Here is a 24,204-nt window from a genome sequence, read left to right as displayed (position 1 = left end):
TGAAGCATTTGTTCAGTTTGCATTTGGATGAGAATCTACCTAACTCACACTTCCTGAACCATCACACACATAAATGAAAGAATTATTTGAAATTCACACTTCTCTGAATTTTGCAATGCAGTTTTCACAAAACAGCAAAAAGCATGCTTTTGCCAACCTGGAGTCCCCCAGATGTTTCGGACTACTACTTCCATCAGTTTCAGCCAGCTATATTAGTGTGATGCTATAGTAGTAGTAATAGTAATAGTTTTACTATTTATTTATACCCTGCCCGTCTGGCTGGGTTGCCCCAGCAGCTTCCAACACATATAAAAATATAATAAAACATCACATATTCAAAACCTTCCAATACAGGGCTGCCTTCAGATGTCTTCTAGAAGTTGTATAGTTATTTATCTCATTGACATCTGATGGGAGGGCGCTCCAGAGGGATGGTGCCAGTGCTGAGAAGGTCCTCTAGTGGTTCCCTTCATGTCTTGCAGTGAAGGAATCACCAGAAGGTCATCGGAGCTGGACCTCAATGTCCAGGCTGAACGATGGAGGTGGAGACACTCCTTCAAGTATACTGGGCCAAGGCCATTTAGGACGTTAAAGGTCAGTATCGACACTGACCAACTCTAGTCATCCTTGGCATTATTAAGTTTTGGAACAATGGCCAAAGCTCAAACAACCTTAATATTGGTTCCAGGAGCTATTCAGACATTGCATTGAATGTGAGAGTGGGATTGTGCTCTCATGCACATGTTGCACAAAGTAAGAAAGCCTCTTCTAATCTGGTGCCCTCCAGGTTCTTTGGACAACAACTCTAACCACCATAGGCTATTGATCATTTTAGCTGGGGCTGGTGGGACATAGTCCAAAAACATTGGGGGAGCCAAGGGTTGGCAGAGAATGACCTACAACAATACAATATATTAGGGAAAATTGATCGCAAAACAATACAATGGGAGGTTCTATAAAAATGCTTAGACATTAAGTGGAAAATGTGCTTGAGTTTAAAAAATGAAATGTGGTGAACTGAAATTAAGACTGAAAAAAGAGAGAAATGGAACCTGACAGGTTTGTCCATCCCTACTTAAAGTTGACTATCAAGCCAACTTTCTGATGGTGATGGTGTCAAAGAAACACTTTCTCCCCTAGCAACACCATTGCATCATCGCAGTTCCATCCAGCAGAGTTTTTTTTGGAGTGGTCTGGGATCCCCTGCAATCTGGAAGCAGGCTTGGAAGCCATTGGCATGACATTGCTTACTCCTGCTAATAATCAGTACTGGTTTTGATCATTTAAGTCTCCTCATGGCTTGAGACCAGGATAACTGAGGGGCAACCCCTCCTAACATGTAGCTAAATCAAGATATGCTTTGGAGGCCCTTCTCTGAGTGCCCCCACCAAATGAGGTGCACTGGGTGGCTAAAAGGGATAGGTTCTTTTCAGTGATGGTGCTGAGCTTTGGAATTCTCTCCCTAAATAAGCTTTCCTGGCATCTGCATTGGTGTCATTTCAGTGCCTGGTGAAGATCTCTCTTAATTTGCCAAGGTCTTTAAATTTGCCTCAGATTTTTGTTGCTTTTATTCTGCATGGTGGTTTATATGTTGTTCGGTTTCCTTATTGTGATCACTACTGAATTTTCAAATAGTGCAGTGCAGGTTAGAGCAGGCTAGTGCAGTGATCTGTGCAGTGACCCCATCCCCTGCTCAACACACACACACACACACACACACACACACACACACACACACACACACAGACTCACACCTTCCATCCTGGTCACTGTATGCAAGAGAGCTGCTCCTTCACTCTGCAAAGGCTTGCTGGGCTGGCAGGTGGTTGGGTTGGATTGCTCCCTTAACAGAAAGAATTTTCAGCCCAGGCTTAATTTCCCTTTCCCTTACACAGTCTAAAAGCAAACCTTTCAGGTGTAAGATGTGAAATACGACTGCAGTTTTAATCCAGCAGAGTGGATGGGTGAATATGTGCAACACCTATTAGAAGTGGGGGAGGGGGGAGCTGTCCTAATGACTGTGCAGGAGAAGAGGTGCGACTCTGACAATGTCACATGGAAATGTGATTTTCCCTAAATGAAATAACCCACCAATCAATGCAAAAATACATTGCTAGCATTTGACTTAGCAATGTAAATGTAACCCTGGTAGTGTTGCATGCTGTAGAAGAATGCATACAATGTGAAATCCTGGAAAAGGAGTCCAGTAAAAAGCATAGGTATTTGTTCCTATCATTATTGCAACAACCCATATAGGTATGGCTTTTTCAGATGATATATAGATGTTCTGGGCTATAAACAACCAGCAAGCATGATTAACTTCTCAGTCTGCATAATGTGGATCACGGCCGGCCTCAGCATACCATGCTGGCTAGTGAGTGGGTCCATTTGCTTTTACAATTGGAAACTTTGATGGATGTGTCTGTCTTAAAAAATAACAAATCTAGGAATCTAGAGGCATGGCTTTCTTGTACAGACAGTTTATCAGTAGGCTCCAGCAATGAGGGAACTGACAAATGCAGAATTACTTATAAACAAACAACAAAGAAGAAATGTGCACATTTGAAAACTGTAGAATCTCTGTTATGTTACTACAGTGGTACCCCGCAAGACGAACGCCTCGGAAGACGAAAAACGCGCTAGACAAATGAGTTTTTCGTTTTCTTAGCCGCTTCGCAAGTCGCATTTCCCTATGGGCTTGCTCCGCAAAACGAAGCTTGCCCCGCAAGCTCCGGGGATAGCGGGGAAGCGCAGCGCGCCTTCCCCTCTCTCCCCGGACCCCTTTTGAACCAAGGGGCGGCAACGGGGAGAAGCGATTCTCCCCGCTGCCCCTTCCCTTGCTTTAAAACAGGTCCGGGGACAGAGGGGAAGGCGCGCGCGCATTCCCCTCTGTCCCCGGAGATTGCGGGGCAGGCAACGGGAGAAGCAATCTTCTCCCCGCCGCCCCTTGCTTTAAACAGGTCCGGGGACAGAGGGGAAGGCACGCGGCGCTTCCCCTCTGTCCCCGGACGGTCTCCATAGGAACACATTGATTGATTTTCAATGCATTCCTATGGGAAACCGTGCTTCGCAAGACGAAAAACTCACAAGAAGAAAAAACTTGCGGAACAAATTAATTTCGTCTTGCGAGGCACCACTGTAGTCAGTTTTGGTATTATTCAGTTTGGGAACTAGTGCTTAGATTCAAAGAACCCTTTTGTTGCTGCTGCTGCTGCTGCTGCTGCTGCTGCTGCTGCTGCTGCTGCTTCTGTTGTTGTTTAATTGTTTAGTCGTGTCCCATGGACATGGACATGGACCAAAGCACGCCAGGCCCTTCTGTCTTCCACTGCCTCCCACACTTTGGTCAAACTCATGTTAGTAGCTGTCCAACCATCTCGTCCTCCGTCGTCCCCTTTTTGTGCCCTCCATCTTTCCCAACATCAGGGTCTTTTCTAGGGAGTCTTCTCTTCTCATGAGGTGGCCAAAGTCTTGGAGCCTCAGCTTCAGGATCTGTCCTTCCAGTGAGCACTCGGGGCTGATTTGCTCAAGAATAGGCAGGTTTGATCTTCTTGCAGTCCATGGGACTCTCAAGAGTCTCCTCCAGCACCATAATTCAAAAGCATCCATTCTTCAGTGATCAGCCTTCTTGATGGTCCAGCTCTCACTTCCATACATCACTACTGGGAAAACCATAGCTTTAACTATACGGACCCTACCATCATTTAATCCCAACAACCCTGCTGAGAAGCACTGATCGGCCCATGGCTACCCAGTGAGCATCATGGCTGAATAGGAATCTCAAACCTCAAACTCCCAGGTTCTAATACACACTATAACTGCTACACCGTGTGGGATGTCATTCATTACATTGAATGGACATTCATGTGCATTTAGCACAACACATGAAATGCTTTAACCCTGCCTCCCCCAACCTGATGTCCTCCAGATGTGTTGATCAAAAATTCCTGTCAACTGTAACTATTGACCATGCTAACAGAGGCTGCTGGCAGTTGTAGTCCAAAACTTCTGGGAGGCACCAGCTTGGGAAAAGGCTATTTTAACATTATACAGATTTTCTTAACACCCCCTTCCCAATGCTTGCTGTCTCTCTGCTCCTGTTCACCCTCCATGAGTGGGACAGACCTTCTGAAGTGTGGGGATTACATTACTGGCATAGACTCATCCTGTTGGCATAGACTATACTCACAGTTGGCGGCAGTATGCCTCTGAATATCAGTTGCCAGAAACCAGCAGGAGGGGAGAGTGACATTGCTATTGGGAAATCCCCCAGAGCATTCAGGAATGCATCCAGTTCCATCAGTCTTTGAGGGTGGGCCATCTGAATGGGCTCACCAAGGGGGGGAACTGTCATTGATAGTCCAATCTTAACCAGATAGTGCTCTATGATAAGGGAATGCATTGTACTCCCTCATCTTCAGTCCATCACTCATATTGTTTGGGGAAAAGATCACATCAAAGATGATCCTTGTCTTGTGTGTTGGACAGATGACTATCTGAGAGAGATCCATGGTTGTCTTGGAGTCCATGAAAACTTGAGCAGGCCCAGCAGCAGCCTCCAAGTCACTCAGCAATAGCCCAGAGCCTATACCAACCAACCAAATTAGTGACCCTGTGGGGCATCTCTGATCTGTCTCTTTGGCCCAATACCAGGTGCATATCCTCTAAGCCCCTAATAATATTTAAATTACTGGATATTTCAGTTTAGCATGTGTTTTATTTACAGCTGCACAACCTTCCTCTGTTGGAAGCTGGATGCCTCTGAATGCTAGCTGATGAGAATGACAAGCGAGAAAATGTTGTTACTCTAAGTTCCTGCTTATGCGCTTCCCATGGGGATCTAGTTGACCAATTAAAGAACAGGATGCTGGACAAGACAAGTTTTTGGCCTGACCAATCAAGGCTCTTCTGTTGTTCTCAGGTGTGCTTTAAAATGAGAAAATCACACTTACCTTTTTTGCTTCTGTATTTTATTATGTCCAAGCCCTTCTAAATGTGTTAAGGAGTGGGGCCATCTCACTGGTTTTTCTCCTAAACCTGGTCCTCTTTCCAAGAGCTCTTCTGCCACAGCTCCCTGCCTTGCAGTGCTCTGAATCTCTTCCTCTGCTCAGTCACTGAGGAATTTGTGATGCTGTGGCTGTTGATAAACCACAGTCCTCATCATTCCTGACCATTGGCTAAGCTGACTGGCTGAAAGTGACTGCTCATGCTTGGTGGGGCTGATGGAGGGTGCTGAGTTTCCCATCATGACTCTGTACCTCCCAGTACTGGTACATCACCTATGGAGTTGGTACTATTTTCCCAGCCCTCCCCCAAGCTCTGCTTTTTACTGCAAGAGTGGTTTAATACAGGAATGGGGAATGTGGCCTTCCAGGCCTTTCTATCTGGCCCTTCATACTTTCCCAGTCTACAACTCTCACTGGCCCTGCTTTGCATCCTTCCTGTTTGACTAGACTGTGCCTTTGGATGTAAAAGAGTTAGTAATGTGTGAATGTGTGTTGAAATGAGCCTACTGTACAAAGGGGAAATTTGCATTTATTGCTCCACCCACTTCTGCTTATGGCTCCACCCACCATGGCATGTGCCCCATGGGGGGGTTGCACTTAATTGAATGTGTCCCTTGATATGAAAAATGTTCCTCACACCAGGTATAGGGGGACTCTTGGTACACACTGGACCTCTGAAATACCATTACAAGTGGAAGCACATCATTTCCAACCCAGCCTTATTAATCATTGGTTGTTCAAGCCATGCCATAGTACTGATGGACCCTTCCATGGAGTCTTTGTTCCCAATGCTCTCTTTGAACAATATCTGAATTGCTATCTTTCAAATGGAGGCAGGCACATTGAACACCTCCTTTTGCAGCTACCTGGCCAGACTGATACCCAACCAGTTTAAGTCGTATTGGTTTACTAAATGGTGAAACTGGGTTTTGTGTTGTTGTTTTTTTGATAAATAAATAAATCTGCCTGGAGCTGAAGGGGAAGGTTTTCTTAAATATGTTAAAGGCATCTCACAAGACCCACTGTTTCCATTTTCTAAGATAAAATCTGACAGCTCTACCTCACTGTGAAGCACTTTGTTGTGAATCATCTCCTCAAGCTGTACCACGTGGTATAGTGCTTGATAATGAAATGGACTATCAAGAGTTCACCCACTGCAATAGAATCATTATCTCTTTTCCCAACTCCCAGACACAAAGGAAAAAACAGGAGCTGTCTTATACTAAATCACACCATTGGTCCATCTAAGCTCAGTATTGCCTACAGCAGGCTTTCTGAACCTTGAGTCCTCAGATGTTGGACTACAACTTCCATCATTCCTAACTAGCAGGTCCACTGGTCTGGGAGTTGTAGTTCAACAGCATCTGGATACCCAAGGTTGAGAAAAGGTGGCCTACACTGACTTGTAGATGCTCTCCAGGGTTTCAGGAAGAAGTTGCTAGGACCTTCTGCATGCAACTCAGATGCTCTACCATTGTGCTATGGTCCTTCCTCATATTTCCTTCCCCTCTCCTTTGACACAAACATTGTTTGTTATTTATTTATAGGCATACCCTTTCCTCACCCACCCTTTCTTTTTCCCAGTTCAAAAAACCCTGGAGAATATGTTTATTTTCCGTCTCAGGTGAGAGCTTGAAAAGCAGACATGCCACTGGTTAGGCAGAACCACAAGCAGCAGTGGGTGGAGCAGGAAATGTCCCTCTCTAGCTTCGAGCTGGGCAGGCAAGAAACATATAGCAAGGAAACTTTCTAGCCAGGTGAAAACATTCAAGGGGGAGTGTCTAATAGGGAGCCACCACCTACCCCCCCACCCCAGTCCCAGACCACATGGACGGTGACAGAACCAAGGAATGGAATACAACATAGGGTTTGAGGTTTGGAAACCTCAGGCTCAGAGAGAAAATGTGCCCCTTGAAACTCTCTGCAGGCAGCACCCTCAGTGGCCTTCTTTGCACCCCAACTGGCTGGAATGTGTCCTTGAATTCTGATAACATCTTTTGCTTGTTAGGAAGGAGACCAGAGTGGTAAAGGTATATAGAAAGCAATCTACTCTACAAATGCACACCTCCCACCTTTGCCTCTGGTCAGGCCCACCTTAGGCATGTGGCCCGTGAAACGTTGCCCAGAAGGGAATATGGCCCCTGAGCTGTAAAGCACTTTGTTGTGAATCATCTCCTCAAGCTGTACCACCCCCCTCCTGCTGTAATCACAGGGGGCAAACACTTGACCAGGGCTTCAATTGTACTAGATGTATTTCCCTATATGGGGTCTTCCATACATTCCTGCATAGCTATTGGAAACCTCATACCAAGAGTTTTTTACACTGTATATATAAAATATTATCCAGAGCATTTTACTCTTCCCTCTTTAATCTCATTTTCCAGAATTCATTCTGACTTACCTCCTTTATTCTCATGTGTCATTTTAGATTAATTTGTTATGCTAAATACTAGCCAAATAAATAATGAGCTTTCAAATTAGTCCATATGTATTAAGGCAAGAATTCAATTATTTCTGGATCCATTAAGATTTTGCCATGGCATCAAGACCACTTTTTGAAAAGATGATGGACGTGCTGAGATGTTTAAAAAAAACCCGTATGCTATTTATGAGCTGCTTTCTCTTTCCAGCATGCTGGTGTGTTACATATATAGACCAAAACACATTCAGCTTTGCAATCCAAATTTCAGTCTTCATTATTTTTAATGAACACTCAACTTCAAATTCATTCCCTTGGAGATCCCTCAATGAATCTCAGGTGACTCCTGATAATTTGCTCAATTTATAATTTGTTAACTAGTGATGTCATATTTGACTATTCCAGAATCCATCAATTCCACATTTGAATAGCTCATCATGATAATAATGGCTAGGATCCAGAGGACCATTTGTGATGGGAAGTCCCGTCTGCCTGTGCAAGATGACTCTGTTTTTGCAGTTTTACAAACCTCACTTTGATTGGGAGAGTTGTGTTATCAGGGTATCTGGTAACAAGGAAGCTTAAAAGACCCCTTATTACCTTCTTATTAAATATAAAGAGTTTGGAGTTTGGATTTGATATCCCGCCTTTCACTCCCTTTTAAGGAGTCTCAAAGCGGCTAACATTCTCCTTTCCCTTCTTCCCCCACAACAAACACTCTGTGAGGTAGGTGAGTGGGGCTGAGAGACTTCAGAGAAGTGTGACTGGTCCAAGGTCACCCAGCAGCTGCATGTGGAGGAGTGGAGACGCGAACCCGGTTCCCCAAATTACGCGACTACCGCTCTTAACCACTACACCACACTGGATCTAAGTAAGGTTGAGGATAAAAAAGATGCATTCAACATCTATGTTGGCATTGAATGGATGGCTGGCACTGTGTGCATGTTTGCCTCCCCCATTTAAGCCCTTGTACATTCTTTTGAAGGAATGAAAAGAACCCTAAAGGGCCCACCAAACATACACACATGCTGCACTTATCATGGAAGCTTAGAATTGTAGAGTTTAAAGGGATGCTTAGGGTCATATGGTCCAACCCCCTGCAATGCAGGAATCTCAACAAAAGCATCCATGACAGATGGCCACCCAACCTCTCATTTAAAACCTCCAAGGAAGAAGAGTCCACCACCTTCTGGAGTTTGTTCCACTGCTGGACAGCTCTTACCATCAGAAAGTGCTTCCTAATGTTTAGTCAGAATTTCCTTTCTTATAACTTGAAGCTGTTGGTTCGGGTCCTAGCCTCTGGAGCAGGAGAAGACAAGTTTGTTCAATCCTCCATGTGACAGCCCTTTAGATATTTGAAGATGGCTATCATATCTCTGCTCAGTCTCCTCTTTTCCAGGCTTAACATACCCAACTCCTTCAGCCATTCCTCATAAGGTTTGGTTTTGAGATCCTTGATCATCTTGGTTGCCCTCATAGAATCATAGAATCATAGAGTTGGAAGAGACCACAAGGGCCATCGAGTCCAACCCCCTGCCAAGCAGGAAACACCATCAGAGCACTCCTGACATATGGTTGTCAAGCCTCTGCTTAAAGACCTCCAAAGAAGGAGACTCCACCACACTCCTTGGCAGCAAATTCCACTGCCGAACATGTTTCAGCTTGTCAATATCCTCTGCACATGTTTCAGCTTGTCAATATCCTTCATAAATTTTGGTGCCTAGATTTGGACACACTATTCCAGGTGTGGTCTGACCAAAGCAGAATAAAATTATATTAGAAATTTCCTTTATCAGAACACTATACTTCTGTTGATGCAACCTAAAATAACATTAGCTTTTTTGTTCCTGCATCACACTGTTGACTCATGTTAAGCTTGTGGTCTACTGTGCTAAGATCCCAAACACTTTTCACACATACCATTGGCAAGCCACGTGTCCACTATCTTATATTTGTGGAGCTGGATATTCCTGCCTAAGTGTAGAACTTGACATTCATCCCTATTGAAATGCATTTTGTTACTTTTAGCCCAGTTCTCTAATCTCTTATGGCCATCTTGAATCCCAATTCTGATTTCTGTAGCATTAGCTACCCCCCCCCCCAAAGTCTGGTGTCATCTAAAAATCTGATGAGCATCCCCTCAATTACATCATGCAGTTTGTTTATGAAGATGTTGAACAACAACAGGCCCAGGATAGAACCCTGCGGCACCCCACTTGTCACTTATTTCCAAGATGACAAGGAACCATCTTTGAGTTCAGTCAGCCAATCAGCTACAAATCCACCTAACAATTACTTCATCCTGTCCACATATTACCAGCTTCTCTTCAAGAATATCATGGGGGACTTTGTCAATAGCCTTACTGTCCACAGCATTCCCCTGATCCACCAAGCTTGTAACTCTATCACTGTGCTGTGGCCCTTCCTGATGTAGTCTAGATGTAACTATGGTATGACTAATGGTGGGTCCACCTCTCCCTGTTTTTAAGTACTTTCCCATCTCTGGATACTTAGTAGCAGCAGTAGTAGTAAATAATTATAAGGGGATAATAATGTACCAAACATAGAGAGAGCTCAGTTGGTAAAGGTTGAGACTCTTAATATTTGAAATCAGTTTAGAAATCAGTGGGGAAAGCATACAGAGATCACCAGCAAGTAAAATAAAACTCAAATGCATTGGGAAAGTGGAGAACATTTTGTATCCCCTCCCCCGAATGTTTATTTCATTGTTATTTTTGCTGAGAGAACAAAACAAAAACATAAGAAAAAGAAAAACAAAGGACAGAGTGTTTGAAAAGAGATCAAGGAGCGTATTGTGATTTTATGCATAACGACATGAATCACAGCAAAGATTTGCCCTTATTCTATCAAAATACTTTTTGTTGCTCTCAACATTTAAGAAAAAATATACACAATTTAACTTTGTTTCAGCAACACCTCGATGAACAGTTTGGGACTGCCTGAGGCTGCAGACTTGCTGAAATAAAGCAATAATGATTGGGGATGGAGGGTCTGATACATTCTCAATTCATGTCAGTTTTTGCATATTATTCACAGGTCTGCTCTGACCCCTTTAAAGGGACACAGGTGGCAGTGTGGTCTAAACCACTGAGCCGATCAGAAGGTTGGCGGTTTGATACTGTGTGATGGGGTGAGCTCCCATTGTTCTGTCCCAGCTTCTGCCACCCTAGCTGTTCGAAAGCATGCCAATGCAAGTAGATAAATAGGTACTGCTGAAGTGGGAAGGTCAACAACATTTCCATGTGTTTCTGTCATAGTATTCTATTGCTCCAGAAGCAATTTAGTCATGCTGGCCACATGACCCGCAGAGCTGTCTGTTGACACAGGCTCCCTCAGCCTGAAAGTGAGATGAGCACCGCACCCCATAGTCGCCTTTGACTGGACTTAACTGTCCAGGGGTTCTTTACGTTTACCTTTTACCTGACCCATTTATGAATTTATCTGTGATTAAAATAAACTGTACAAAAACATTACCGGTACATATTTATATATTTTATTTAAAAATCCAAAAGCTAATTGTGTACTTATTTTTATTTTCAGTCCAATTGGGGTTGTTTTCTTAAAATGTCCAACTGACCAAAACCTTTCCATGCCAACTTGGAGTCAGATTGGTATTTGAGAATCTCAATTTAACAGCAACAGAATATAGACATAACGGATAATGATAGCAATACTTAGATTAGACCCACTTAAATTAATGAATATGTTACTTATCCAACTAAGTCATGCTGAAAGCAGACCCACTGAAAGCAATAAACTTTAGCTGATAATTTTCAATTGTTCTGCTTTGAATATCACAAACGTTGAGTATCACCCAATGTTTTAATATTATTTCTGTGGAAGGAAATGAGCCTTTGACTGCTTCTCTGAAATCTGCTTGCACATGAGGCTTCCACCTCCATTTGCATCACTCTCTCTTCTCTTTGGTAATCACTCATGGCTGAGTAAGATTGTCTTCCATAAACACAGTCTTAACAGTGAATCTGTAAGTGACTGTGGAAGCCAGTTCTGGATCCACACATCCTTCCACAGTGGTTTGCGTATCGAGGCCCCATGACCACCCTGTTCCCTAAGGTGCAAATAACTAGACAACATATGGCAGCTTGGTTTTGGGGATCAAATAAGGCCACAACTTTATTGGTTACAGATGTGAGGTTTGGCCATTGGCATTATGGTAAGCAACTGTGTACATCACTCCCGCCAGCCACTGGGAGTGTTTCTAAGAGTGAAGAGCTCAGGGTGGGAATGACCTATGACCTACATCAAATTGGGATATCCCCCAAACAGTCCGCATTGGAGGAGTGGTATGGCCCTAGCTCCTGTCTAGCGAGAGAGAGGCTGAAAGGCCCTGCAGGCTGGGCTATTAAACTTCCCCTGAGTGCGGTGCGAAGAGCAGCAATTGGTCGGTTGGCCCTGTGCCCAGGGGAACACCCACTACCCTCTGCCACCATTGGCCCATTTGATGGCAGGAATAGGCTGTGATAGGCTGGTTTTCAAGAGAGGCCAGGGGTGCACCCGCAATGCTGCCAGCCCCATAAGGGGGTATACGGACTTGCCAAATGTCCCATCCTCTTAGCTCGTTTCTCCAGCAGTACCTTCATCAATCTATATAGGGAGGACAAAATTTGTGGCAGTTACATCAAGAACACCTACCAAACAATAATGTTTTAGATTGCATGCTGAAGGATACCTTCCTTCCACAACAAACTACAGAACTGTACCCTGCACCATGTAGTTTTTGTTTTCCACTTTGATAATGGTGGGATATCAAGAATTTAAATAAATAAAATGTTCAAGAGAGAATTCCCCATTAAACTGCAGTGTAGATATGTCTTATATAGAAGAAAGGAAACACAGAGAGGGAGGGAGACAGGCAAACAGACTGTAGTGTGAAAAGCATGGCTGCCACCACCCAAGCACAGAAAAGTCATGTGCCCAACCTGCCAGATAGCCAACCTTTCTGGGAGAAGACAAGGGACTAGAACAATTCCCATTAATAGCTAATTAATGCAGGGGAAAGTAGTAAATGGGAAGGCTTTGTTTGAGATATATATTTACACCAGGGATAGGCAACCTGTTCACATATTGTAGGATGCTAACTTCCATCAGAACCAGCCAGCATAGCTAATGGTCAGTCATGATGGAAATTAGAGTCCAACAAAATCTGGAGTGCCACAGGCTCCCCATCCTGGTTTGCACATAGTCAACCACTCCTACACATCCTTGTTAAAATAATCAAGGCATACACAGCCAGCTGCAGGTTGATTGGAGTAGGGAATAAGTACTATCTCCTCACTCCATAAAGTGATGGTAAAGATGCTCCCCCTCCCTTTCATCATGTTGTAGCAGTTTCACTTAGCAAAGTTCCTCACTGTCTCATGTTCATGCTCACTCCATGGCATACCAGATGTGCAGAGGTTGCTTGGAACTGAAGTCAATGTAGAAGTGGTTGCCTGCTGGTGCTTTGAAAAGCTTCCTTGTACTAGTTCCAGTTCTTCAGTGAAGTGGGCATTCCATTGACTTTGACAATTCAGTCCCAAGTCTTTATATAAATTAGAACACAAGAGCCCTGTGGGATGAAGCCAAAGACCCATATATCCCAGCATGCCATTCTCACAGTAGCCAACCAGATGTCCCAATGGGAAGCCCACAAGTAGGACAGCACTCTTCCCACTTCTAATGGTTTATTATTAAACATTATTATTATTAATAATAATAATTAATTAATTAAATTTGTATATTGGCCTTCGTCTGCAGATCTCACGACTGTTCACAACATAAAATTACAATATAAATACACACAAAACATTTAATAGGTCATCATAAATCAATCAGCCAAAGGCCTGGTTGAAGAGATACATTTTCACCAGGTGCCTAAAGATATATAATGAAGACAGTAGCCAAAACTCCTTGGGGAGAGCATTCCACAAATGGGGAGCCACTGAAGAAAGGCCCACTCTCATGCTGCCACCCCCCAGATCTCTTGTGGAGGAGGCAGATGAAGAAGAGCCTCAGATGATGATCTCAGAGACCAGGTCGGTTCATGTGGAGAGAGGTTGTTCTTGAGGTCTTGAGATGCTTAAGGCTTTCCCAGAAGTTGGTCGTCAGAAGCATACTGTCTCTGACCTAGCTATCATGGCTGGTAGCCGTTACTAGCCTTATTCTCCATGAATTTGTCTACTCCTCTTTTAAACCACCCAAGTTGGTGGCCATTGCTACATCATGTGGGAGCAAAGTTCATATTTTAATAGTGCACTGCAGAAAGAAGTAATTCCTTTTGTTTGTCCTGATTCTTCAAATGTTCAATCTTATTGGATGGTTCCAAGTAGTAGTATTATGAGAGGGAGAAAAAATGGGCTTCAACCAAACAGCTTTTAGTCCAGCTTTTTGAAAGAAAGAAAGAAAGAAAGAAAGAAAGAAAGAAAGAAAGAAAGAAACTTGAGTGCATAAATCTCTCTCTGCTTCCCTAATTCCATTTTCAATCAAAGGTGATTTAATTCTAAGGGAGACCAGAAAACCATGTTTTCCTAATGAAAGCACCGTGCATTTAAAATGTGCCCTTGTCCCCGACACACCATTTGTATACCATTTTACTTTGCGCTTTTTTCATTTTCCCGCAACATTTCCCCCATAATGTCCCTCCTTGTGTCCATTATGTCTCTGCTCACATGCTGTACTGCATTTTAATCAATGCTTTGAGTCAAATCTTTTTCAATGCCTCTTTTATGTTTCCTTTTCTGGAAGTTTTAAAGTCATTTTTTTCTTACTGAGTATATTTTGACCTGCTTGGAGTTGCCAATTTTCAAGTCACTCTAGCTGGCAACTAGACCCAGCTGGAGACTTTTTGCAAATGACAAGATGGCACCCTCACTGTTCCACATACAGAAGCCAGCTTGACTGGCAGTCCAGCCTTCAATGCAGGCAACGGGAAATCATGGTACACTGTGACTATGGACAGAAAGGTACCTTAGTGGCATTGAGCAGAAGGGATGCAAAGGTTAGCAAAGGTCTGTTCCAACCTACATACGTCACAGTCAGCACAGTTTCCATTTGGCTGCAATTCACCTTCTACTCAAAAACTATTATTCATCTCGCTGTCTTGCTGTCAAATATGTGCTTCAACACAAAGGAAATATGGGTGATGAGGGTGATGGAGCCATCAATTATGTACTGTTTGCAGATTAAAAAATACAACAATAGTGCATACTGAATTCACTTGCTTGATTCCTGTTCCAGACCGCAAGTGAACATGCAAACTGATGCTATTCTGCTTCTGTGATTGCTTAGGGTGGATTTCTCTGCCCAGTGGTGGAGCTTCTTGCTGGCAGGGGCGGGGCGCACTGCCCAAAGGGGTGGGACGCACGTCCTGGGAGCGGGGCGCGCCGCCCAAAGGGGCAGTGCGTTCTGGGGGCATTGCGCACCGCCTGCAGGGGCAAGGCACCCAGCGTGGGCGGGGAGGCAGTCGCGATGGAACCCCACCAGGATTGCGCTGCCAGGGGCGGTGCTCTCCCCCACCCCCCTCTTCCTCCGTCAGTGTCCCTGCCATCGCTACTGCACTACACTGTACTTCAATCCCTCACCTCTGTTCCCTACTCATCAGCATTTGTCACCCAGGGTTTCTTCCTCACTCTACTGACCAGTATAAGGTCCCCCAAAGAACCATTTATAAGAAGTAGGTTGCTGGGGGGCGGCAGGGGGGGGCACCCCACATGCTAGAACCTGCTTACTGCAATGTGAAAAGATAATGTGGTATGTAACACCACCACCACCCCAAGTAACCAAAGAAGGAGAATTTGTATTGGCAGAATGAAGTACCGGTACTTCAGGTGTACTGGCTGAAATTCCAGAGGTTCCTATTTTTGCCTACAAGAGAGGAAAGGGCAGCCCTACAGGATAGTTCTTGCTTTGCAACCCTGGATTGAAGATGAGATCACCTGACATAAGGGCTACCTTCTCCCTTACAGCTTCTCCTACAAGTTCCAAAGATATCAGTAGTCCACTTTGAAGTAACTCAGAGCAGGGCTTTTAGTGTGGCTGCCCTGTTTTGTCCATTCCTGCCCAAATATGATAGGCAACCACTAGCTGAAGTTTATGGAAATAATTGAAGGCCTTTTTTGTTCCAGCAAAGCTTCCCTGTTGGGTCTCTACATTATTTTTAAATTCATCTGCTACTATTTTCAGCTGTTTTTATTACATTTTGTACATCTTCTTGGGACACACATGTGTAAGGTGATTTTTATGAAGAAAAAGAAGAGACTGACAGGAAGAGAGGTGACAATCTTCTGTCAAAACTACCCATGGATCAAGGGAGTTCTTATTCTTGTTGTGCTGAGCTTTTCCTTTTTTATCACCTCTCAGATTTTCCACTGTTCTCCTGAGTTTTCCCTCACTACAGTGGACCCTCTGTATACGAATTAAATTCATTCTGGGGGTCCATACTTAACCTGAAAAGTCCGTAACTGGAGGTGCCGCTTCTGTGCACGCACATGGAGCAATAGAGTGCTTCTGCACATGCGTGCTTTGTGCAGAGCGCTTCTGTGTGTGCACGTGCAGCGAAACCCGGAAGTATACACTTCTGGGTTGGCCCCGTTCACAACCCAAAAGTTACGTATCTAGAGTGGTACGTAACTCAAAGGTCCACTGTAGAAGAAAAGAAGAACAGATGTCATTTCAAAACCTTAAAATCAGAATAAGTGTGAGAACAGAAGACGCACCCATCATTGCAAAGGCAGCCATTAAAAACTCTTTACCACTAATATTTAGCACAGGTTAAACTACTGATGATTTATGATCAACCATCCATAAGAATGCAAGTTTGTTGAAAGAAGATGCTCTTTTTTCCACTGTGATGAGACTAAACGTGCCCATATGGCTAATAGCATTTTTGTCAGCACGATAGATGTGGCAGAGACAACAATAAGTTGATCTATTGTACAGGCGTCTTCATGCTGAATCCGCCTATAGGAGAATTTTTTATGATCATCACCTGTGCAATGTTGAATACAAAGGAGGAGCTGCCATTGGCCTTAAATCATGCTTTTTGAAAATGGAGGCAGAATGGATGGAATGAAAAGAATAAACTGCTTTCTACAATAAAGACTGCAGAATTATTAATCACACTTTTAAAATTATGAATACCAAGAACCCTGAAGATTAAAGGAATTGTGTAGAATCATCAGTTGAGGTTGTTGCGTTTGGGTAGGAGTCTGGCTTCTGGGTTGCCTCTGGGACTTCAGGGGAGTTGCCTGTGGCCTCACACCAGAGACACGTTAATCAGACTGAAAGCTCTGTGACTATCTGTGACTAGAAGTATGTAAGTCCCAGCGTGGTGGGGTGTAGTCCTTGGGTCACCTGACCAATGTTTAGGTAGGCTGGTACGCGGGTGGCACTGTGGGTTAAACCACAGAGCCTAGGACTTGCCAATCAGAAGGTCAGTGGTTCGAATCCCTGTGACGGGGTGAGCTCCCGTTGCTCGGTCCCTGCTCCTGCCAAACTAGCAGTTCGAAAGCACATCAAAGTGCAAGTAGATAAATAGGTACCGCTGCGGCGGGAAGGTAAATGGTGTTTCCGTGTGCTGCTCTGGTTCGCCAGATGCGGCTTAGTCATGCTGGCCACATGACCCGGAAGCTGTACGCCGGCTCCCTCGGCCAATAAAGCGAGATGAGCGCTGCAACCCCACAGTCGGTCACAACTAGACCTAATGGTCAGGGGCCCCTTTACCTTTTACCGTATCTTAGATGGTACCATCAAAGCACAGAGCTCATCCTGGCAGATTTTCCAGTGCAGGCAGAAAGCCTGAGATGTAGGACATAACATAGTGACTTCTGGAAGCCCTGGTCCAAGAAACAAAACGGGTGCTCACACATTATACTCAACCAATGGATAATCTTTATGCCGGTTTACTCAAATAGCTGAGCTGCACACTCAAATGATTATCTGCATGTAATAGCCAATGTGCATTCAGCTTGTGAAACTGTGAACACAGAAGCTGAGCTGTACAAATCAACAAGTATACACTCCTTCATACAAGCATTGTTTCACATGAAGATGAAGTTTATACCTATTTGCAGGGGTTCCAATTTGAATAAAGCATGGGGGGCAGGCAAGTCCCGCCCTGCATAATCAATCACAAGACACGGCATACACACACCATTTGAATGGCAATGCCCATCAATTTGGGACGCACACCTCTCAAATATTTTATGGGGGGGGTGTCAAAACTCCTAGAGTCAGCCCCTAAGAGTTGGTTCCTATGTTTGTCATCATTGCAATGTGTGAACAAGCTTAATCACACACCTGGATGTCTTACAAGGAAGGTGGTTTTCATCTCAAGAAAGCAAAATGCTTTGCTTCTGAATAAAGCTGTACTGAATGCCCATTATTCTACTTAAAGAATGGGGGACTCAAATGAAGGGTTTTTTGTTTTTGTTTAGAAGCTAAATGTCATTCCTCTCAGTCTCCAATTTTAAGCCTGTTCACCAAATCACTATAGATCTCTCCCAAATTAATTTGGCCCTCCTTATTTGTTTAGATTTGGGAAGTCAGCCAAAATGCCCCCACCCCAAATTTAGCAAACCTTTGAAGTGAAAGGAAGCAGAATTAGTCCAAGTTTTTAAAGACATTTTTAAAACTGAGAACTGCACCAGAGTATTCAGGAAGTGTAAACGTTCTGATACCTATATCATTATTATTACTGAACTGAACATTAGTTTGGGAGATGGGGATCAGATACATAAACAACTTAATTTTAAAGGAACCCTAATTAAATGTGTCATCATCTTGGATGCCTGCAGCCAATAGAAGGATGCCTGAAATCCCAGATGGTAGCCCTCATAGTGTGGAAACTCAAGGGAGCAGCCTAAATTTTTCCTGTCCCGTGCATTATTGGCATATTTAGAAGGGCTATTGACAAAGTAGCAAAAGAATGATAGCAACTTTTTAAGCAGTGAAAAAGATTCTATCATCTATCAGTCCACCCACCCACCCACCCACCTACCTACCCCCTTGTGCAAATTAATTGTAACAAAGCATGTTTTCTATCTTACTCGTAATCCTGTACTCAAAACAAACATGGAAAGTCAGTTGATCATTATGTTGTCAGAAGCCTACAGCCAATAGAAGGAATCATACACTGGCCACAATATATTGAGGTTCTACAAAAGAGAGTCATTCCAGAGCTGGAAAAAGGGTATCCTGATGGGACTGCGATATTGCAGCAGGACCTAGCCCCCTGTCACACATCGAAAGTGGTGAAGAAATTCATGACAGAGCAGCAAATACAGGTACTTGATTGGCCAGGGAATTCCCCAGACGTAAATCCCTTTGAGAATTTGTGGGTTATATGCAAAAGTCGCCTCCGTGATGTTAACTGTATGACTATGGAGAAGCTCATTCAGGCACCTATTCAAGTGTGGTACAGAGATCCGAAAAGCAACAGTGACTGTTCAAAACTAGTAGACTCCATGCCAAATCGTGTTCAAATGCTGCTTAAAAATAGTGGAGGTCATATCTGTTACTAATGTATGTAGATGTGAGTTTTGCACAATAAACTGCATTGTTTGTTTCAATTAATTTGCACAAGGATGTACCTATTAGGCTCCAGCTTACTTCTAAGTAAAGCTGTAAATCCAATTAACTTTTATCCCAAAAAAATACTATTTTAGTTGTTTCTCATTCTGTGAAACCAACAAAATTACTGTGTAATTTTGATAAATTGAGCAATATTTTAATAATATCCCTGCCCCCTTTAACAACTGCTCTGATAAATAGGGACTCTGGGGGTGGGGTGGGTGGGGGTGGGTGTGGGTGGGTGTATTAACGCAGGTAATATATTTTCAGGAAAACTAGAGTAATTCAAATAAGCACTTTGGCTACTCCAGTTTAATCCAGATTCTAATACTAAAACCATTTTCCCAGTGCAAATCCCAGTTGACCACTCCATTGGCAACACTGTGTGAGTTTCATTCCATTTTTGGCTTAAATTCTGCATAATTTGTATAAAAAGGGTTTTTTGTTGTTGTTTCTATTAGAGCATTTAATTAGTGATATTTAAATTTCGAAAGTGGTGTCAAACTAATTGGCTGTTACTTGAGTGGATAATGGGTGCTCTTGCTGTCTGGTGAAATTGTTAGCAACCCAATTAGTCTAGAATTAGTATATACATATGTGGTTCTGGCCAGTACCCAGACTATCAAGGAACAAGACCTGTGGATTTAGTCACTCATGTTCCTTTAGGGAGCTTATATTTCATGACAGATTGAAATTATTGCATGTCATCTTTAATATGTGTTCTCTGTCCCAATCTGTGAGACTCTGGGAGAAACAGTGAAATTTAATCAGCCTCAATATAAATAAAAAATAAAACCATGTGCAGGTATTCGTTTGAGGTAGAGATGGATACTTGGAGGACAGTGTCAGGATCATACCTCTTAGACCTTTATAACACAAGAAGAGTCTGATAGATCAGGCTAGTGGCCTGTTCAGTCCAGTATCCTGTTCTCATGGTAGCCAAGCAGATGTCTAGGGGAACCCCACAGAAAGGATCCAACTTTTTCTGACCCACATGTGATAACCCACTGTATTTCTTCAAATTTCCTAAGAAGTTAATCTCGAGTCTCCCAAGCCGCAACTGCACTATATATTTAAAGAACTGTGATACCACTTTAAACAGCCAAGGCTTTCCCCAAAGAAACCTGGGAACCATATTTCATTAAGGGTGCTGAGAGTTTCCTGGGGTTGGAAACCTTGATGGTTAAATCACTCTGATAATTGTGACAGGCCTAGTGGGGTTTCCTAACAACTGTTAGCACTCTTAATGAACCACAGTTCCCAGGATTCTTTGGGGGAAACCTTGCCTGTTAAAGTAGTGTCTTAGTGCTTTAAACGTCTGGTGTGGATGTGGCCCCAAATTCAGCTTGAAATGAAATCTGGTGCTGAAAAAAGAGCCATTAGGTTGGACCTATATTTTAAAAATAACATAAGAATAGTGGTGTCATTCCTGTTCTTCAAGTAGTCTACCAGAAGTCTCTAGGAGGCTCCAAGTAGGACATGAGCACAGTAGTATTCCTCTCACTTGTGATTCCCAGCAAGGCTCCTGGGTATCCCAATCCTCTATGAATTTGTCTATAAGGGTAATGAAGTTTGTGAGTTGAGGACCCGCCATCCGTTTAGGGATAAATATGACACAAGGACACATGTATTTTAGGTTAATGGGCTAAATAAGGCCACAACTTTATTAGTTACAGGATGTGAGAGGTATTGGCTTAGGCATTGGATCAATCTATACATGACCCCACCCTGCACAGCGGGGAGTCATTTGAAGGTTAACACCCAGTGGGAGGGGCTTGTTGATGCAAATACACATGGAAGCTTCCCCTGATGTCACCTGCGGTCATGCCATGGCCTAGCCACCAGCAGGGCATCGGACAGGATCCACAACCGCCGGACTCCTTTAACAGAATACCGAGCAAGGGGAGGGGTAGGTGATGGCCACAACCTGCCCTCCAACACACGATACATATTCCAATGCCTAACTGCCACCCGACCCGAAGAGGCTCACTGCCAAATACCCTCACAGCTGCAATCAATCCCTAATGCTACTGATGATATCGGCCAACCACACGTCATTGCCTTGATTGGACAAACGAATGCCATCATCTCGAAACAGAGCCATGTTGCTGAACATGTCAGCATGCTTGATCACTTGGCCATTAATGTAGCACAATTTGTGGGCCACCACACGATTCAAGAGTTTCCTGGATTTGTCGATGGCCACAGGGCAACGACTACCATGCCAAACTCTCCTCTTCAAAAGGGAGGACCAGAACAAGTAGACTCGGGCAATAGAGTAGTAAGTTCATCTAAGTCCTTTTTTATGTTTAATAACAAGTCCATGCTTTTTTTGAAGGCCAACTCATTTTCCCCAAGCTAAATGATCAGGATGTCAGGATTACCAAACGCAGCTGCACCGGGCAGCAGAGTGAGGACACGGGGCTGCCGTGGCCACTTGAATGCAGCTCAACCCAGCCCCCTAGCCAGCCCTATTGGCTGGCCTGATGGGCGGGGTGCAGCAGCCGGGACAGTGACGCAGGGGGCCGAATATGCCCCCCTGCTGACGCGGGACCGGCTCCCACTCACAACACCTCCCCTCTGGTAGGAGGAAAGGCCTTACCGCAAAACTCCCATTGGAACCATTGGAACTTAAGTTAGTTGTGACAAACTATCAGCATTGGTTCAATGGGACATCAGTGAAACTAACTCATGCCCTGGGTGAAGGCCATTTCATCTAGTGTTTAAAGGAAATTGATGGCAACTTTCACTTCCTTGTGAGCTCAGCACATCTTGTTATGCAGTAACCAAGACAACTTGACATTTCCAAGGCAGGAACATGAGAGATAACACCAACTGTTGGTTAAGCCCTTCCAAAAATTTATCTTTGGAATATGTACCAATCATAAGCCAATTGTGCCAAGTCCATGGTGCTTCCCTCACCCCCTGTGCCAGCAAAATATAAAGTTCACGCCTTCCTCATAGTTTGGCTACCTGCAAAATAAAAGTTGTGCCTTGATGCAAGGAATAAGAACATAAAGAAGAGCCTCTTGGATCAGCTCAATGGCCCATCTAGTCCAGCACTCTCATCTCACAGTGGCCAAACCAATACCTGTGGGAAATCCTCAAAGCAGGACACAAGCAGAAGAGGACACTTCCATTCTGAGGTTTCCAGCAACTGGTTTTCAGAAGTGTTTAGTACATTACATTACACTGATGATAATTTCATATCAGAAGTACTCAAAAGCATTATATTGTACATTAATACACACTAGAAAATAGAATGCATCCTTTGGTATTTGATGGTTACCAAGTATTTCAAAATGTACCACAACAGCTACAGAGTGTGAAGTGGCAACTGATGCATTTCATGATGCCTTAGAGTTTGTGTGTCTTCACACAAACCTGCATTCACACTGGAGCCAAGGTGCATGTCCACCCCATTCAGAGACTTAACTTCTATGATCCCTGAAGAATGGCACATCTAGCAAGTTACAATCACTTTTAACTGGGCATCTCTTGGATATGGACAAAATAGGGACAGTGGTTTTTCAGGAACAGGGATCAGAGAATAGATCTGGGCTGGGGAACCTGTGGCCCTCAAGATGTTACTGTACTAGGGCTTTCAAAATCCCTGTCTATTAGCCATGCTGCATGGTCTGTGTGTGTTTGTGTGTGTGTGTGAATTGGATGCCCAAAACATCCAATGGAGGGTAAGAGTTCTCAAACTCTATATTAAGAGCTAGTAAACAGGAACAGTTGGAGTGTACAGTAGATGTGTTCCATAAATGTGGTGCCATCACTGAAAAGACCCTCTCTGCAATTACCATCTGCGTTGTCTCTGAAAGCGGGAGAGCTCAGTGAAGTGTCTCTTAAGAAGCTCGTTATGCTTGGGCAACAACACCAGGCTTCTTGAGGAGGGATAGATGCAACTCTCACAAAAATGTGTATAGATTCTAATGTTCATTGCTCTGTTGTATGCATTTTTGTAGGCATATTTGATTAATGTACACTTTCCTCTAATATGCACGTTCTCATTTTTGCATGCATTATTTGACTGAATAACTGCTATCTCTCACAAAATCTGGAAATTTGAATTGTGAGCAATAGCAGCATTTTGGCCCAAGTATTGATTTGGGAAGTGTAACTGGGGCCCCAGCCCTAAGGGAGGTAAAATTCTCAGAGTTCCCTGGGTATTTGAATGTTTGTTAAACCATTCTTGGAATTGTAGCTCTGTGACATAGGAGCCAACTCCCAGGGGCCAAGGGGCCTCCCCCCCCATAAAATATTTGAGGCGGCTGGCCCCCATGAAGTTGATGGGCATTGTCATTCAAATGGTGTGCATGCACTGCATCATGTGATCAGTTATGCGGTGTGGGGCTTATCTGCACTCCCAATATTTTATTCAAGTTGGCACCCGGGCTCTGTAAGAGGAATAGTGGTTTCCAAACAACTCTCAGCACCTTTAACAAACTACAGTTCCAGGATACTTTGAGAAAAGAAATGACTAAAGTGGCATACTAATGTTTTAAATTTATGGTATGGATGTGGCCTGGGTAGGCTTGCATCAAAATGCAAACTAAACACATCCCACACCTGGCTAATGGGGTTGCACTTGACTCTATACAAGGCACTGCAAAATTTGAGTAGCCATTCCTTCCCCATGCTTCCCCCACTTCCTAGTCTGCTCATTTATAAATGTATTAAGGTCAAGGGCAGAGAAATGTCAAGTTATTAGAGCAAACATCAGTGCTTATGAATGTTGAAACCATCCCAAATTCCCACAAGTATCTGATTATTATTATTATTATTTTTCAATTTGCACACTAGACCTTCAGGAGCATTATTATCATTATTATTCTCATTATTATCAATATTAATTTATTTATATCCCCCATTTTCCTTTTACAGGACTCAAAGCAGCTCACAGATAAAAACAAGAACAGCTAAAACCATAGAAAAACCAAGCATTAAAATACCAGGTGGATTTTTTAAATTTGCCAAAATGTATCTGGCTATACTTTCTAGATGAGACATAGACATAACTGGTGGCTGAAGACTTGCTTTGCTCTTTTCTTCTCTTGCCCACCTCAGGAATATATCACATCTTCTGCAACCTACATAGAGTAGGGGTATTTAAAATGAGATTGTCATAGCATCCTCTTTTTTGCTCTTCAAAATATGGCAACCCTAGCTAGGTTTTAATACTTCCAG

The sequence above is a fragment of the Podarcis bocagei genome, assembly GCF_964188305.1.
Source record: "Podarcis bocagei genome assembly, chromosome: Z".
Lineage (NCBI taxonomy): Eukaryota > Metazoa > Chordata > Lepidosauria > Squamata > Lacertidae > Podarcis > Podarcis bocagei.
The sequence above is the reverse complement of the archived record's forward strand: the minus strand, read 5'-3'. Positions refer to the sequence as shown.